We start from the raw sequence: 16,125 nt of genomic DNA, 5'->3' as shown, positions 1-16,125 counted from the left end.
TGCATGGCGACGGTTGTGGGCGGTGATGGCGGCGGAGGCGTTGGTCGTTCTCGTTGGCTCTGCCCGGAGTGGCTGCAGACGGCTCTTGGCAGGGAAGAGAGCCTTCTGGGGAGCGGAGGGGATGCTGTCATAACGAAACGCGTCTCGGAGAAACAGAAACGCGGGAGAGTGCTTCCCCCTCCCCTGTGATACAAAGCACCATGAATGTCAACAACTGGAAAGTTGCTTAAAATCACTTAAAAAAAAAAAAAATTCTCAGCATTCTCCCGATCAGTTCATCACAGCCCGTGTTCATGAAGACTGTTGTTAAATGCAACCCTGCAGCGGGGAGTGAGGTATTTTTAGACCCAACAGAGCATACGTCTGGGTAAAAACACCAGCACAGGCACTGTGTAAGGCAGATGGTCACCATCCCAGCATGGGATGATTCTGCCTTTAGGATTAAGATCCCAGGAAGCACCCATATCGCCTCTGCTGATCTGGGAATGGCGGATGCCACAGCTCAGACCAGGCGAGGGAAGCTGAGGCTCTGCTCCATCTCCCTGGGGTTGCTGAGCCCCAAAGAGGCTGCCCGCAGTGATCCTGAGATGTTCTGTGAGATACCTGAAATAGCAGTAAGTACTTCTGCTATTTTTCAGTACCTCACATTTGCTGAGTACTGAACAACATGGCTGATGTGATGTTATCTGCCTAGATTCAGTAGACTTATGACAAGCCAGCATCTAACCCCGGGTTGTGAGCTGTTTTATATAGTCATTAAACAGAGGCAGATATTCCAAGGAAGTAGTGGACTTTCTGACTGAGGGCAGAGCAGATACATGACTGTTGAGCTGCCTTCCTGTTTCTCACAACTATAGAGTTTGGGTAATCAGGCTAGACTGGACAGCAACTTTGATCTTGACCAGTCTGTCAATATGTCAGCATCCTGATGTCCTACGTATGTTACATGGAATCAGGATAATAGCAGAAGTAGTCTTGGAGTCCACTGGTAAAGATGATAAGGTATGTTTGGATGCAGGAATACCAGGCTGTTGTCCTGGCTGGGGAACTCCTTCGAAATCCATCCCTATCTTCTCTCTGCTGGTAGCATCTCACCACAGACCCTTCATACCTTCCCCCTGAAAAAAAATCTTTACCTCTCTGAATCTGTTACAGAACAAGGACCATAGTCTATTACATTCCTTATTCTTTCTCATGCTGCTGAGTAGAACTTCTGCAGAGAAGGTGTCAAGTATCCAACATAGCTAAATAAGCCAACCAGTAAAACTACCAGTTTTGCAGGTACGTTTATGAGGTCCTTCCAATTTCAAGATAGATTTTGATTTCTCTGCATAGTGGAGAGTGAGCAGCAGATCCAGTCAGTAGACAAAAGGTCACCAGCATGTGAAATTCTTTGGAGGCTGTTTTGTCCACATAAAAAAAAAAAAAAAAATCCTTGGCTTGCAATCACCAAGATGTAAGTTAATTCCCCTTGAACATGTAAAAGGGTTATTAAGCTTGGGTGTGATCTATCTCTGAAGGGACAGGCACATAGAATTCAGGCATTGTGATAAGAATCTGGCCCTTAATCCTTTGCAAAAACCAGTGTCTAGTAGAAATAATTCAGGAAAACACTGTGTCAGTCTGCTTCACTGTCATCTTGGTAACTACCTTTGATCCTTAAATATACAAGCCAGCAAGAAAACATTGCCTCCGCTTCTTCCTCTCATAAAATGTTTGGATATAATGTTGGTAGCAACTTTACTGTGTCTGACACCTCATTTTCTAAACTGCTGTCAAGCTATTCAAAAGCACACGGTTGTAAGTAAATAAAATTTGTGATCCACAAGTGTATTTCACAAGTACATTTTGTGCACTTCGTCTGCATGTAAATTATGAACATTACAGTGCTGATAGAAGCATGCACTGTCATCCTTCTGTGACAATATTAACTATAATAAATACATTCATAGCTGCTGACAGTTCCTCTTTCAGCATTTGTGGAGTAACTTTAAGACTTAAAGTTTTAGAAGCAATATCTTCAGAAGTTGCCACAATGTTCTGTAGCACTTTTAAAGCAATTTTCATTTAATTTCATGGCAGGAATTAGAGGAAACCAAAGTGAACAGGTATTCATTAGATCTGAGAATAAAATTTCCTCTGACATATCAGGTGGGTTCTTTACATAAGATGGCTTCTATTTAAGGCATACGTGGTAAGAATCATAGTAGTTTACAAAATAAGAAGTAGGCTTTGCTTAAACTGTAGTCGCACATGAAATCAGCACTTTAAAAACATCTTGAAAATCATATTTCATTTAATGCAACATAATAGGGAATCTGTGCAGAGGGTCAAAGTAATTATTAACTTGCCATATTTCTATGAGACAAATAACCTACTTTCTCCTGTACCTGTTCAGTGTAAAGTTCATAAACGGCCCAAGAGGAAAAAAAAAGAAAAACATAAATGTCATCCCTGCCTATATAATGCAAGTCAGGAGGAAGATACCAAGGGAAAGAATGAATTTTTGAAAAGATCGGAAAGTAGCAAATGAAGAATTTAAAATACTCTTCTTAGGTTTCAACAACTATAACAACTTCATTTAGAAAATCAGTTCCTTTTGCTAAATGATAGTGATGCACTGTATTGTGAATATGATCTGTAGAGACCAAACATTTAATTGGAACTAAATCACAGCTATTGCAAAATATGTAAATAGATGGATACATGCTTTGCATTAATATAGAAAGTGCATTTTAACATCAACAATCTTAAAGTATAAATAAATTGTCATGTTAAAAAAGAAATACAAATCTTATTCTCTTATATCTCTGATTCCTACTAGCACTTTTAGTTTATAAAGACATTGTTAATTTCTTTAGAGTAGTACGGATGTTTTCATATATTATAACTCCCAAATTCATAAGTTTATTGTGCGCCTCATTTGCAGTAGTCTTCTCTCTTTCATTTTTTACAACTAAGAATAATGTTATGCACATTTTCACCATTTCAGCCACTTATTTTATAGATGAATATTGCCAACCAAGACAGAGATATTTTTGTCTTTTTTCCCCCCCAGTTTTTAACCAAATTCTCTCCAAGGCTATGGGGATTTTGATCATACACAATCTTTGTCAATGTGTAAGGGTTGGATTTTTAAGAATTAAAGACCTTTTTTTGAAAGTTGACATTTTCTTGAATGTCCATTAGTCTCTTTTTGACTTATATTTGTTCTTCAAAGTTTTTTTTGAAACAAAAAATAGTTAATACTTGAGAATAAGTTTTGGAGAACATCTATCTTTTTTGCCAGGCCTGTCTCCCTTTTACCAGACAGTGTCTTTGTCATAAATAGAATAGTAATTAGGGGTTTTGTTTGTCTTCTCCTACATGAGTTTATTTTTTTTAAGCTGCCAGACTGATCTACAGTATTATTAAATTCTTCAATCTACCCAGCTAATGCTTCCCTTTATTTTATTTTTAATAGGAAAGTGAGGTAACATCTGCTATCACATGAAACCATTCTTCTCTGATTATAGGTTTTCCACTAATGTTAAATGTGATTCTGGTTTGGTATGTTGGACCCTCCAGTTCCAGGCACAAAGCTCCTAATATCTTCCCAAAATCCAAACAAATAAAAGCACTGAAGCACTACAGGCCTTATAAGTATCTGAGTGGATGATCTGGAGATGGAGGGTTTTACTTCCTTGCAATGTGCCACAGCTCAGCCCCAAATCATTGTGTGAAATATCAGGGTCAGTGAAATTGAATGGCATCAGGTTGGCTTTAGGTAACAGAAATATTTTGTTGTTCAGATTTTTAGTTTACGCTTCCTGTGAGTTTGGGCTTTTGCTGTTATTTGCTATTTCAAGATGTGTAGATATACATTTGTACACCTGTAGATGTACGCAGTTACTCTGTTCTGTTCCTTTGCCTAATTTACAAGTACAGAATCAATTTCATCCATCTGTAGTTTTAGAATCAGCAGCTGGCTTTTTTGTGTGATCCCAATATATAGGTTTCCCAGAAGAATGTATTAGTAGATATTTCTAAACGTGGCTGTGATCCCATCCTTCTTCTGTATTCACATGTGTAAGCTAGGCTCATTAGGGATGGACTGAAAATCTCTCTGTGAGTTATTATTTTTATTTTTAATTTTCCAAACACCTGAGCAAGCAGATCTTTCAGGTATTTGTAGCTCATGTTGTAGCATTTAGCCCAAGATTGCAAAACACGGAGCTGAGCATTGCTTATTTGAACTGACATTAACACTTGTTAAAGAGGTTTTCTTGAAAGCCGAAGTCAGCATTGCAGTCAAAAGCCAAATCTACAAACTGTATGTTATCACTGCTTAAATATAGAGAGAGACATTACCAATGGTAGATATTTAACAACAAACCTTGCTCTTACCAAGTCATACTGTGTACTAAGTCTATATAGTGTATTTCTAAATGGCATCGTGTTTTAAGAAATGAAATGGGTCAGTTTTGTATTACAAGATGCTCATGCTGTGGAGCCTCATTAGTAGCCTCACTGAACTAATATGGGGACAGCTTGCTGTGGATTGCTCCATTTTGCTAATGGCATCAAAATGAAGCTTAGCCCCTACCTCTGCTATGGAAACAATGACTGAAAAAGGGCCCAGGCTGTAATTAAGACATCCTCTTCTTCCCAAAATGAGGTGGAGCAGGAAAGGAAAGACATAGTTCATAACTCTGCCTCTATGACACCAACAAGCAGAGCTTCGTCTTCCAGAAGGCATCTTGGTGCAGTCAACAAGTACCAGCTGTGTCACCGCGGTCTCTGCATGAGCAAACAATTACAGGACAGAGCCACACCTGGATTTGTGCCTGCAAGTGAGGGTAAGTGGCTGCCCATGTTCCCAAATTCCCTTTCAAAAACACACATTGGATGAGCGTGGTTGAGGCAGGATGTAGCTGTGACGCTGAGGACTGCACTGTACTCTCATTGTTTGTCTCAGCATGTGCTCTGTATGTAGGACTGCTGGAGAAGAGACACTGGCTTACTTAAGTCCATCCCAAATGTCATTTCCAAATTCCTGTTTTATGTGCTTACATACCAGCTAATTCTCTGACCCATTTTTGGCCATAAACGTACACTTTTGTGCAACATTGCACAGCACGTGGACTGTTGACTTTTGTCTGTGCCAGGTTTTGAGGTGGTACTATCTAGTGTATTTTTGTACACAGATTCTATAAAGAAATAGAAGGCATAGTATCCTTTGAGTGTCAGATGTTAATCATACATAAACCATGGAGGAAGCAAGCAAGATCTTGATTTTGCCCTTCCTGCTAGTTATGCTCATACCACTTTCCTGCTAAATTCAACAGAAGTGGAGGAGAATTATTCTCTCAAATAAGTGTTTGTGCAGGATACATCACATTGGAGTTAAGACATTCCTGAGGCATGGTATGGTCTTCTGCCTCTTAATTCTATGAGTTCATAGCTGAACTTGTAGTGAATGAAATAATAATCATAAGTGGCAAAATGTACATTTTCCATTTATCTTGAAACCACTAATCTATTTTTATTTTATAAATAAATGCTTGTTACATTTAAATCCTATTGCCAGCTGCTCAGACAGACCACATGACTGATCCAACAAAGATGGCTTCACACCACAAATGGAAGAGCTTTATTATTCAGCAGATTCAAAGCACTGCCAAAGAATTTTGAAGGCTACACCCCTACTAGAGATGAAGATTGTTCAGAGTACCTATTTTTTCTTCACAACAGAATACTGTATGCAGAATCCAGTATAGTGAAGCAGTGAAATCTTATTTGTGTGAGTTCTTCCTACAGAAATACACAAGTAAATAACCCCCAAGAGGATCTTATTCTTTTATTCTTCTATTCTTTAATTCTTTGCTTTGGGGGAGTTATTGGATTTACTGAATAATCAATTAAGAATTAGTTTACTTTTAGTATTAAAAAGGTTATTTAAATCTTCTTTGTGAAGAATTTATTCAATAAACTCTATTGTTTTACAACTTTCAGATTTTCCACTACAGAGATCAGATTTTTGATAACTTGATGGATTATTAAAAATTACTTCACTGGAGAAGGGAAGGCTGAGAGAAGACTTCATTGCAACCTCCCAGTATTTAAAAGGTGACTATAAAAAGGAGAGGAATCAACTTTTTACATGGGTAGACAGTGATAGGACAAGGGGGAATGGTTTTAAGCTCAAGGAGGGAAGGTTTAGATTGGATGTCAGGGGGAAGTTCTTCACAGAGAGAGAATGGCGAAGTGCTGGAACAGGCTGCCCAGAGAGGTTGTTGATGCCCCGTCCCTGAAAGTATTCAAGGCCTGGTTGGATGGGGCCCTGGGCTGCCTGGTCTAGTACCAGATCTGGAGGTTGGTAGCCCTGCCTGTGTCACGGGATTGGACCTTGATGATCCTTGGGGCCCCTTTCAACCCAGGTCATTCTGTGATTCTATGATTGCTAATACTGAGAAAATGCTGTCATCCTTTGTGCAAGACATTATTTTATTTTTCAATGGTAGATCTTGGGAAAGAAATCAGAAAGCTTGGAAATAAAATCTATTTTTTTAATGCTTCAGTTTTGTATTTGAAAGAAAAAACTTCCAATTTTTTCTCTTCTCTCTTTCTCTTTTTTTTAAGGATTCTATAACAGTATGGTGCTTTAGGTTCGCATTTTCTCTGTTGCTAATGGTGTGGTGGGGATCAGTTTTGTGTTGATGCTGCTACAGAGCCAGTAGAGGGAGCACAAACATTGTTTCCAGTGTTGGTGACGCTGTAGGGGCAGCCTGAATTATTTTCCTAGGGAAAGTCAGTAGATCTGTTTTTAGAGGTGATTTTTTTTAGAAAAACTTTCAAAATCTTTGTTCTACAAGATTCAGTGAAGACTAAATTAAGGACTAGATATTTTAAGCAATTCTTATCAAACACAGTCTATTCATAGTGTTATAAATAGCTAGTAAATAAATAGATTCCCAGCACATTTTAGAGAGATTTTTTTTTGAATTTTCTTCTGCAGCCACTGATAAAGGGGAAGGTTGTTTTTTTTTTTCCGAATACACTGATCTGCATAACCTTTGTGCTACTGAAGAATTTAAATTGCTTTTATGCCTTTGTTTTTGCTAAAAATGACTTTTATTTACTAAGGTATGTTATATATCATTTTCAGCTGCTATTACTGTCAAAATCCTTTTTTGTTTGTTTGGTTGGTTGGTTTTTTTTGTTTGTTCTTGTTTTTTTTTCTGCAAGCTGTTTTATTTTGAATGTGAATGACATCTGACCTTGCTTGAGAAAACATCTAACCCCTTCATCTCGAGAGGTTCCTTCCAGCTGCAACAATAGTGGCATTCTGTCATTTTCTAATAGTTGTTTAAGAAAACTTTTTAAAAAAAATCCTTCCAAACACAGATTTAGATACGAACCATTTAAACATTATGATGCAGTATATAGAAACAGAAAAATATCTACAGACTACCTGCTGGCCTTCTCCATTAAAATACTTCCTGCAAACTCTGAATTGTATGCTTCCTGATCTGTTGTTCTTTTATGGCACTGAATAATAATACTTTTAATTTAAATAGCTCCATTTGCTTTAGCGCAGACTTTCAAGAAGTGTAGTGTTTTTCACTGTAGAGAAGCATTACAAGACACTTCTCTGAGAGCCAATGTTACTTAATGCTTCCAGTTTTCATTGTAGCAGACTGTACTGTGGGTGGCCTGGTCTAGTGGTTGGTGGCTCTGCACATAGCAGGGGGGTTGAAAGTAGATGATCATTGTAGTCCTTTTCAACCCAGGCCAGTCTATGATTCTATGACCATATACCGCAGGATAAGGGAGCATGAGAGTAGGACTTGAGATCATCTTTCCAAGAGTGGACATTGCAAGGTATGTGTGGCATTATGATCTTGTTCTTGTCCTCTTGGTTAAGCACACTCAGATACTGCTCTTACTTAGATCCTTTTGCAGGTGATATTACAGCTTCATAAAATGAATGGTAGTTAACCAGTGGGTTTTATCCTTGAAGAAATGCAATTAAATTTTGCAGTAAATTTAAATTAAACTTTATTTTTTTCCCTGTTTTTCTTTCAGCTCCTATCTTTTGAACACGTGTTGCTTCAAATCTCTTTCTCAAGTCAGTGTTCTTTGCACAGCTACATGTGGGTGGTCAGATCATTAATGAAGTTTATTTGTATTTGAAGTTAATCTTTATATATCATATTGACTAGTTATGAATGCCAGCTTGAAAAGGAATTAACTCACAAAAACATAAATAGAATTATTTTAGTTGGCATCAAAATAAGATGAGGAGAATATTACTTATATTGTATTCTGTATATGAGGTTGAATGGATTCAGTTTCTTGAGTATAACTGAGTTTACTCAAAAACTGATACTCCGAGAACACAGAACTTTCTCAAAGGCTCATGTAGATCTGTTAAATTACTTCCTAAAAGAGCCAGTAACTATGACAGTATTTCCTACTTACGTTATGCAAAAAGGTGCAGAATTTTGCCATTAAAAAAATGTAGCACATTTGCTAATAACAGCTCTACAACCTTTTTTTTCTTTTCTTTTTTTTTTCTTTTTTTTTTCCTTTCAAACTGGAGAGTGAATGAAGAGTCACACACAGAGCAGAGGGTGATAACCACAATGTTTTATACAGTTCCTTAAAGCACTCTGGTCTGGCCTGATCTGCAATGGTTTTTTCATAGAATGATAGAATGGCCAGGGTTGAAAAGGACCACAATGATCATTGAGTTTCAACCCCCTGCTATGTGCAGGGTCACCAACCACAAGACCAGGCTGCCCAGAGCCACATCCAGCCTGGCCTTGAATGCCTCCAGGGATGGGGCATCCACAACCTCCTTGGGCAACCTGTTCCAGTGCATCACCACCCTCTGAGTGAAAAACTTCCTCCTAATACCTAACCCAAACCTCCCCTGTCTCAGTTTAAAACCATTCCGCCTTGTCCTATCACTATCAACCCATGTTGCACCTAGCTTGTGATTATTTGGGCAAAATACCCTCTTTTCATTCATCTCCCCTATTGTCGCAATGTCCTGTAGTGCCTTTCAGTCGTGTGGTGTAACAGGAAAAAAACCCCAAAACAACCCTTTCCAAAACCCCTACTGTTCTCTCACTAGAGGGCTCTCCCAAAATATTCAGGGGAGATAGCTCCAGTGACACTCTTCTAGTAGCACGATGGGCATGGCAATGGCTAGCCTGCAATCAAATCAAACAAAATCTCTGCCAGATTTTGCAAAAAGAAATGTATGTTGGTATTTGCTTATTGTTTCAATATGAATATGTATTTTCTGGGGTTTTAACTCCAAAAAACATGCACAGTCTGAGATTTGAAACTGGCGTAATTTTTGATACTTAGATCTCGGATATGAAAGAATAAATGTGATTTTTAAACAAGTATTTGACATCTTCGTTATCACCCATAGCAAGATGTCCGTAATGTTGTTTGCTCAGGAAAACCTTACTGTGTTACAAATCTGAAACTAAACACTTGTACCAGCGCTCAGTAAGTATGCTGCTCAACTAAATATAGAAGTTACTGTCATCAGCAAAGGGTATCTGTGAGGGAGTGATATTTGCTATAAATATACTAAGATACATGTGGATTAGTTTAACTAACATGTAGTTAGTTTAACTAACGAGGGAGATATAAACAAACTAAACAACAGAACTCTGAATGGACGAAGTAGGAAGCACAGAAAATAATCAAGGGAAACTACTTTGCTAGTTGAAATCCTTCATTTTATACCATTTCAGAAAAATAAAACATCTCTTGTTTGTTGAGCAACCATTGAATTGAGAATTTGATAATACTAGAAGAATTTATTGGGGATAATTTTATGAAATATTTCATCCAAGCCAGGATTTCTTCTATATTTATCTTATATTTTTAAATATCAACCTGGCTTTGAGTTCCTACATTTAAATTTTCTTTCTGAGATGCCTGAAAAGGGGCAAATTTTCAGAGGATGATTGCTTAACATTTTGTGATTGTAGTTTTTCTCAAAAACAGACACATTTGCAACTCAGGTGATCTTCCCAAAAACTCATTCTGAATAACTGCTGACACTTTACATTTAGGCCATGAAGTTAAAGACATGAGAACATTTTTATAAAGAATAACTTCTTTGCCTGCTGTAAGCCTTTTCATATTTTCAGATTTATCAGTAATCATAAAATGATCGCACTAAAAACTTTGTTGACCACCTTTAGGCCAGGGCTGTGGAGCTCCGCTGTCCTGTGTTTGTCCAGGAGAAAGAGTTCAGAGAAACTGGTCAGATACTTCCAGGCCAGAGAGTGTATGGCATGAAAAAAATATCAAGGATAAACAGATCACCCTCTCCAAAGGATTTTTTTTTTATAGGAGCAATCTAAGAAACACCAAACACATGAAAAAAAAAAAAAATCCTATTTTGAATTATCGGAAAAGATGTTGTGCATTTAAAAAAACACAAGTTTTAAAATGTTGATACAGATGATAGTGTGGATAAAAATACTGATACTGATGTGGTTTACAGCCACGTATCACAATAGAATTTCTAAAGATATAATTTCTATGCATTTATTTTTTATAAAGGCATAGATATGAGACACAGAGACAGAGCTCTTTAAGCTGCAGAGTTTGTCTTCTATCAACATTTATTCTAATCTCTTTAGTGTAAAAAACAGTGTTCATGACTATTCCAAGTGACGGGGGGTTGTGGAAAACGGTTGGATAGGTGCAGTGTCCACTCATGAGGAAACATGAGAAACACCCAGATTAGCTGACTGAAGAGTTCTCCACTGTTCAGTGCAAGGGAAATACCAGCCAGCTTTGAAGCCCAGCCATATTTAAGTGGGTTAAGTTAGTTCAAGTGCGTCCTTACTAAAGTTAGCTTGTATTTAGAGTCAGTGGGCAGTCTTAGATAAGGGCACAAAATACCTTTGGAAGAGATAATCTAGTTTTTCTTTAGCAATAGTTAAAGCCAACTAAATTGTAACTTATGTAGAGTACAGTTAATCTCCTCCCTGTTCCCAACTAATCATCTTAATAAATGAAGATAAAGTAGTGGCATCTTAGGATTTAACACACTGCAAAAACCTACAGACATGTTGTATTGATATTCTCAAAGGTATAGCTTAAGCTTATACTGGGCTATATAGCCCAATATGTATATAGCCAAAATAATCCAATATATATTGGATTGCGGTTCTTCTGAAGGATAATGACTACGGAGAGGAGGTAAAGAACTTTCATACAGCTAGACTATAAAAAGATATTGGCCAGATATACCCTCTGCACTTGGCCTTTTTTTCACTGTAATTATGGCATTTTCCAGCTGTTAGAGGTCATACTTCTGTTACTTACTGATCCTCAAATGTGTGTTTGGTTCTGTTCTTTACTCCATTGGATAGCTGTTGGAAGTGATGGTGGGGCTGCTGCGCAGCAGCTCATGGCATATGAACATGGCAAAGACTTGGGTACCAGACCAGCCAACTGTCCAGGTCTCTGGGCACATCTGCAGAGGTGTGGTGGGTCTGAGGCCAAGCAGGAAGCAAGATCAGTGGATCGGGATCATGCCTGATAGCAGCTAAGGACAGCCACCATCTGCTGGTCTTACCAGGTGAGTCCAGAGTAATGAGGCCAGCTCAAGGTCAGAGCCCTGACAGAATAGATAAGTAGATCAGTATAATATTCCTGCAGCCATTGAAATAATGGTATTCTGCCATTTCCTTGTTATTAGATAACACTTTGTCAGGTACTGGAACAGTGCTGTTGCCAGCAACATGCCTAAATGCTACAGTGCTGTTTTTCTTCTCATTTATTTCTGCTTTTAAGATATGTGCTGTGAATTTCAGCTGACACTGAGACCTTTGTCAGTCCAAATGCCAGTGTATGCTGAAAGATTGCAATGGAAAAGTTTACAAGACAAACAAAAAATACAGGTAGTACCAGCCTCATTTTAAAGTAAGGAACAGAACTTGCTGTGAATGATACAAGACTTTTTAGCAGAAACAGGACTTGAACTCAGTTTAACAGTCTATGTGCCAGACTAGCCTTCTGTCCATCACCTGGCTGGTGGCTCCCTGGTAATGACCAACAACTGGGTATTCCCATCTGGAAGCTGCCATGACACTGATCTGTTGTCAGTACTGGAGGACTCCTGTGCTTTGCATAAACCATAGGAAACATTTTTGCTACTTGAGCTGCCTGTGAATGCAACAGTAGTGTTTATACTATCAGACCTGGTGATATTTTCATTCCTCATTCCTCAGGCCAGATGTACAGCCAGCTACGAGACACAGGCATGTACTGGCATCCCTGTATACTTGTAGACCCTTGTTTTTGGGGAAAAGAAAGAGATATTGAGTCTAAAGAGAAAGCAGAAAGCTGTAGTGGCCTGCATACCTGTTATATTGGGAGTTCAGGACCCCACAGCATGACCCCAGTAGGTCAGTCTAGACATAAAGAAAAAGACTTACATGGTTGCCTATCTTGAAAAGAGATGCTTGTTGAATTAAAGCTTTTCCTCAACTGTCAAGTCCCTTGTTTTTCCCAGTACCATTTAGCCCCTTCCTGCTGCACACAATGATCACTGGGCAAAACAGAGCATCTAGATTCTATCTCTACTCAGTCTTTTTCCACAGATTTCTATGAGGAAGTGTAATGGTAATTTTTTAAGTAATTTGATCGTGGGCAAAACAAAAGCTATCACTACAACATGCAAGAGGAATAAACTGTCAGTTGAAGATAGCTTTAACACCAGTAGCCTCATTGCTTTGTGATCTCATTTTAAGTATACACAGTAGACTTTCAATTAAATGCAAATTAACTAGCTGATTTGTTTAATAACTGTGTGTAGCAGAGCCCTGCAAATGGTAAAAAATATGCACACTTTCATTTTAACGTTATATGCTAAAAACTGAAAAGTGTTGCTGGCATATTATCCGTGATGCAAAATATTTATGAATCTATGTGTTCTCTGTGTTAGTGCTGCCTGCAGATGCTAAAAACTAAGCTAATTTTGGAATGGTTTATAACCTATAAAAGCTATAATAGACTAACCCTGCATCTCCAATTAGCCTGTGGAGGTTGGTGTGTACATGTGCTATAAATTAGACATCACGTTTTATAAATTTTTAAGGATACTATAAAACTATAACATAAAGTAGAAAAAGTGCTATAAGTGATAGTAGTTTATTAAATGCATGCACATTATATATTACTGATCACTGTTATAATTCTAAGATGTCTAGAGATCCCAAATGGCTATGGGCTGCAAACAAACACATTATATGTGACAGTTCAGGTTATTAAGGCTGTGAAGTGCAAACAGAGAGAAGGTTTTAAAAGAAAAGACAGTAAAAACAGAGGTTTGCATGAAGTCATAGATCAGTTTATTCAAATGTCATCAATGTTCTGAAGATTTATAAGAACTTCAAGACTTTCCTGGTCATAATGTAATAGAAAAAGAAGTGGACACGTATTTAATGCATCCTTCATCCTGGATTTAGCTACTGCTGTTGTGGTATAACCCAACAGCAACTCAGCACCACACAGCTGTCTGCTTACTTGTCCCCAAGTGAGATGAGGGACTGAATTGGAAACAAAATGGAACTTGTGGGTTGAAATAAAAACTATTTACTAAGGCAGAAAAAGAAACAAAAATGCAATTACAACCATATATATATATATATATATATACACAGTTCAACTACTTGTCACCTGCTGACCAGCACCCAGCTAACAGTACTACTGACCACCAACGAACACCCAGCCAGCAATGCAACATCTCATCTCTTGCCAGACAATGTCTAGCCTACCCCCAAGCAGCATCTTCTCCTTTTCCTAACCCTTCCCCTTTTCTCTCCCCACATCCCACTCCCAGACAACTACCCATAAACTTTATGTCCTTCCACTTGATGTCACATGGTATTGGAATAATCCCTTGCCTAATTCAGGCACCATTCCTGGCTACACCCCACCTCCTACCACTGTGTCATGATGGTTGATTGATGCTTTCTTCCATAATATTCTTGTATCCATGTTAGGAAATCATGATCTGAATGGATGAGCAGCCAGAGCAGTGAAGAACTGTTTGGATGACTAGTTTGAGAGTGTAGTCCTCTGTGGAAGCTGGCAACTGTCAGGATCTGTGCTGGGACCTGTCCCACTTTACAACTTTACCAGTGACCTGGAAGGGATTATGCACTCGCAGAAATTTGTCAGATGCTACCAAACTGGAAGTGACCAGCAGATGAGCTGGAAGGCAATGCTCCATTCATCAGACACCTAGACACGTTGCGAAAATGTGCTTATGGGAACTTCATTAAACTCAATGAGAACAAATGCAAACTCCTGACCCTAAAAAGGAAGACTCCCTGGCAGTGATAGAGACTGGGAAGCAGCAGTTCCAGGGAGAAGGCTCTGCGGGACAGTGATATGAACGCTTGTAGCAGGGAAGCCAGAAAATCCAGATCAGTGTTAACAGGAGCTCAGTAGGTCAAGAGAAGTGATTATCCCCAGCTTTACTTAGCACTCGTTAGATCACATCTAAACACTGCGTGCAGTTTTGGGCTCCCCTGTACAGGAAGGACATTGTTAATCTGAGATGAAATCAGTGGAAGGCCACCAAGATGTCTAAGGCTGAAGCACTTTCCAAATGGAGAAAGGTTGAGGGAGCAAGTCTTGTTCAGCCTGGAGAACAGACAGTTTCCAGGGCACCAACGGCAGACCCCAGTGCCTATAGGGAGGTGAACAAGGAGATACAGCCAGGCCCCTTACAGCAGTGCATGGGGATTTTTGAGACAGTGGCACAAACTGGAACAAAGTAGATCAGACTGGATATAAGGAAGAGTTTTTCCCTATGAGGCAGTAGAACAGGTTGCCAAGAGAGGTTGCAGTCTTTCCATCCTCGATGACCTTCATCAAAGGAGTTGGACTAGATGACTTTTAAGGGTCCCTTCCAACTCAAATGATTCTGTGATTCATGACCTGGCTGGACAAAGCCCTGATGAACCTGTTTTGACCTCAGTGAGCAAGATGTTGGAATGGAGATTTACTGAGGTCCCTCCTAGCCTGAAGTATCCTGTGTGTTTATGACCTATATATTATGATCTTAGTCACCTTGGGCTCCCTTTATGATTAACAACATTTCTAGAATGTGATTAATTTGACCTAATTATAAGAGGAATGTTGTCGTACAACTGCCTGTTTCTTCACTATGAAGATAGTACAGACAGTTCAGATCTAACTATCAATATATGAAGTACTAAAATTAGGTCAGATTTTCCACCAAAATATGAGGAAGCGCTTTACTGTGTGAGTGTTGGGACACTGGCACAGGTTGCCCGGGGAGTTTGTGGCGTCTCTTCCTTGGAGATCTTCGGAAGCTGCCTGCATATAGAATCATAGAATGAGAATCATGTGATCCTGGGCAGCCTGCTCTAGTTGTCCCTACTTTAGCAGGCGTTGGACCAGAAGGACCCAGAAGTCCCTGCCAGCCTCAGCCATTCTTTGACTCTCATTTGGTGGATCCTACCCTAAGCGTCTGTTCCCAGCTCTCTGAAGCTAGATATGAGAGAGGAAGAAAGAAGATATTTCTGTGTAGTGCCATAGCAGCTATAGCATTTTCCCAAAAAGAAAGTTATCTGAAATATGGACTCCTCCAATTTTTATTTTTTAATCTGAAACCGCATTGCTACAAAACTAATACATATCCATAGTATGGATTTCTGCATCTCTCTGTTCATTCTGATTTCTTGCCTGGTTCACTCAGAACACTGAGAAGGTCAAGTTATTGCCTTCATTACTTCAGTCTTTACTGCTAAGACTTCCCGCTTGGGAATCCCAGACCCTGGAGGTAAGAGAGAGAGTCTGGGGAAAGGAAGGCCTCCCCTTGGTCGAGGAGGATCTGGTCAGAGAGTGTCCTAACATAAGGAACCAGCTTTAGCAGAGAGTTGGACTAGATGATCTACAGATGTCACTTCCAATCCCTACAATTCTGTGATTCTTTCTTTGTCCTCCTATGCCTTGCTGGGCTGTGAACTGTGCACTGTGCACCACGCACTGGGCTCTCTCATGCCATTGATTTTTCCCTTGATTACTCCATTCAGGTTATATTGTGGAAAAAGTTTGGTAGTT

At 39.1% G+C, this 16,125-nt stretch overlaps 1 long non-coding RNA gene across 3 annotated transcripts; it reads left to right on the top strand.

Annotated features, from left to right (window-relative positions):
• Positions 1-171: 171 nt before the first annotated feature.
• On the top strand, positions 172-15,721 carry LOC124417403. 3 transcript variants are annotated; one of them, XR_006932136.1, is made up of 5 exons: positions 172-4,838; positions 5,570-5,782; positions 5,995-6,108; positions 11,397-11,605; positions 14,034-15,721. It is a non-coding gene; the product is annotated as an uncharacterized LOC124417403 (long non-coding RNA). The 3 variants fall into 3 exon arrangements; XR_006932135.1 differs by lacking the exon at positions 5,570-5,782; XR_006932134.1 differs by having other exon boundaries at positions 5,570-6,108.
• The last annotated feature ends 404 nt before the right edge of the window (positions 15,722-16,125 follow it).

This window comes from Gallus gallus, chromosome 1 (genome assembly GCF_016699485.2).
Source record: "Gallus gallus isolate bGalGal1 chromosome 1, bGalGal1.mat.broiler.GRCg7b, whole genome shotgun sequence".
In the NCBI taxonomy this organism is placed as follows: domain Eukaryota; kingdom Metazoa; phylum Chordata; class Aves; order Galliformes; family Phasianidae; genus Gallus; species Gallus gallus.
The sequence above is the reverse complement of the archived record's forward strand: the minus strand, read 5'-3'. Positions and strand labels throughout refer to the sequence as shown.